Source organism: Hipposideros armiger, unplaced genomic scaffold, assembly GCF_001890085.2.
Source record: "Hipposideros armiger isolate ML-2016 unplaced genomic scaffold, ASM189008v1 scaffold_698, whole genome shotgun sequence".
Classification (NCBI taxonomy): Eukaryota; Metazoa; Chordata; class Mammalia; order Chiroptera; family Hipposideridae; genus Hipposideros; species Hipposideros armiger.
Window position 1 is genome coordinate 5,099 of NW_017732048.1, and position 2,874 is coordinate 7,972.

General features: G+C 38.4%; 1 protein-coding gene across 3 annotated transcripts in view; it reads left to right on the forward strand.

Annotated features, from left to right (window-relative positions):
- Nucleotides 1-1,305: 1,305 nt before the first annotated feature.
- Nucleotides 1,306-2,874, forward strand: part of LOC109373272 (uncharacterized protein C8orf34-like) — a 186,780-nt gene continuing 185,211 nt past the window's right edge. For all 3 annotated transcript variants that reach the window (XM_019627008.1, XM_019627010.1, XM_019627009.1), the window contains exon 1: nucleotides 1,306-1,379. The gene's annotated coding sequence lies outside the window, so the exon portion shown is untranslated. The remainder of the gene's footprint in view (nucleotides 1,380-2,874) is intronic.

Sequence of the window (2,874 nt, forward strand, 5' to 3'; positions counted from 1 at the left end):
TGCAGCCTCGATATTGCCGTTAATTAACAAAGTTTCAGAGAAGTTATCTACCCTGGTTAGACAGCCAGGAAAATGCTTACAAACCAAGAAACTTAATTCAAATACTGATTTCTTATTCAAAGTAAAGAGGTGTATAATAAAAAATGAAGTGAGTCCTAGGATCATAGCTCCCTATAATTTAAATGGCTTTTCTTTCCAGTTTTACAGTTGTGGCATCTCTAAAGGTTCCCAGCTCTATTTAGAAAGGAGGGATGGGAGTTGAGTCAGGAAAATAGAAGCATTAAAGAAATGCTATGTTTATTGGAGCCATGATAAGAAGCAGTCATATCAGTGACCTTAACAAAAGCCTTTGGAAGTTTAAAATGAAAACACAACTTTAAAGCAGCTTTTACATTTTTTTCCCCCTCTAATGGGGCAACCTGCTGATTCCCGTGCCACAAAGGGAGAGGGAGACCCCAAATGAAAGCCAGCTAGGAGATTCTGGAGGGCTTGTGTTTCCATGTTGGGATTATCTGCTTGAGAGAGCTAAAATTTTTTTAAAAAAGAAAGAAGAGAAAAAAAGATGTATTAGCTCCTTCAAAACTTAGCATGTGCCTGATGTTATTTATGCTACATTGATACTTAACTAAATAAAACAAAATGTCTATCCTTAAATCTTTTGTAGAGTAGTGAGAAAAGTGTATGTGATTGAATAACTATATTACCTGGTGAGTGATATGATAGAAGCATGTGCAAATTTCTAGGGGTGATAGAAGACGGAGCAAATAACATTGTCTAAAACAAAACCAAACACGTATATAGGGGAAAAGGGAATTACTAAATACAATTCAGCTTCAGAATATCTGCCAGGAGCTTTCCCCACAATATTAAGTATTGACTAAATAAGATAAAAGGATATCCGAAAAAGAAATGCCTGTATTTTATTTAAATTTCAAAATAAAATGACTATGTTTATATGACTGCAGAGCCTGCATATCCTTAAATAGATAAGTTTGCTGTTAATAGTTTATTAGTAAGGAAACACCTTTATGCCCCACATTTTGTTAATGTGTTACAAAAGTCATATATAGATATTTTTTTTTATTTCTGACACTTTTTTATTTTACAGATGAACAAAAAACTCCAATTTTCATGAACTTTGCCAAATGGCATTTGCAGACAATAGCTATCTCTTTCAAAAGTGACTATATTGTTTTCAAAGGATAAAATTTAAACAAAATATAGTTGATTGTTATGACTTCAGAAGATGATGTTTTGATCACGTATTTTTTCATCTTTTCTCTCTGGAATGCTACATTTGAAATTAGAAGAGATTCCAAAAGTGGATGTAGAAACTGCTGATTCAGGATTCACCCTGGGAAGTGTAACATGATTATAAAGTAAGAAACCTTCTGTTTTTATGTATTTTGCAGGTTAGTCTCAAATGCGGAAATGAGCCTAGACTAGAAATTGAGTATGTGAAGAGAGAGTCCTAAGCCCGAAGCCAATGGGCTGATCGACAGCTTTGCCCTTGACATGAGTCCTCTTGACCTTGGGCGAGTCATCTCATCCTATGGGCTCTGGTTTCTTTCTCTGTAAAGTGAGGGAATGGGACTAGGGATCCCTGAGGTCCTTTCCTGAGACAGGTAGATAGTTTTATCTGAGAAAAATTGATACCACAAAAAGGTCACTGACCCTGAATTCATTTTAAATGATGTGCACAATTTCATAGTTCATATTGGAGAAAAGTTTGACTAGACCATGTCCTGAAAAATTAAGCTAGCAATTATCTTTAAATTATATTTTGCTTATAAAATTCAGGTTATTTTACTATATACTCATTCTTAAAATAATGACTGAGTTGTATGGACTTTTTTGGCATGGTTACTGTAGAATAATTATGGTCACTAAAGTGTAATACCACAGCCTTCATTCACATTTAATTTTTCAGCACTTTCCTAGAAATGGTCAGTTTTGCAAAATTATCTGAAGGCCTCAGTGATTTTTTTCCAAGTTCTCTCTCAATCCCTTGATATCAAATACTCCTCTCCTGAAGCCCCTGTGATCTCATTGCTCCTGTGTTTCTTTTTTTCGTTGTTATCTGGCCCAGCTCAGCCCCATCCTCACTTCTCAATGGCTGAAACACAGTCCGCGTTCCGCATTTCACATTATCCTTTATCTTTTCCCAGTTTTCAATTTGCAATTTTTCACAGCTCTGCCACGTTCCGGCAAGACTGACTGTAGTTACAGAAGCAGGAGAAAAAGGGGGATTTTTGAGTGGGAGTTGATTTGTAGATATACCCACTTCACTGGCAAGTATTTCTGAGTTACTGGTGTATTTTATTTCCTTTCAGTGCTGACGTGTGTGGGCTGATACAGTGCAGAGCTGGACAGGGCATCCTTTTCTTACAACCTTTCACCCTCGTCTTGGTACAGCTAGGTGCAGGAGTCTTATCCGGGACCAGCCTGCTGCTGTTTGGATTCTTTTTTAATTAAAACCAGACAGAGGACTAGGGTTGCAACTCCTTACAACTGCCTCTCTCACCCTCCTCCTCGATCTGCTTTTTCATGGGCCCGTCCTACTGGGCTGTGATCTGTAGCCACCAGGACAAAAGGCCGAGGGGGTGAAAGACCTGTCCGTGTCAGGTGGAGGCAAAGCAGTAGAAAGCAGCTTTGTAGGTGGAAGTAGATTCCAAGGACGTTACGAACTATAAGCCAAGTGTTTGGACTTAATGGATTCTTCAGGGCCAGGTTGTTCTTCTAGAGAGAGTGAGATGGAGAAAGAGAAGGAGGCAGAGGTGGTGGAGTGGGGCTGCAGAGGGAAGAATGGAAAGAGAGAGAGGAGAGAGAGAGAAAGAGAGAGAGAGAGAGAGAGAGAGAGAGAGAGAGAGAGAG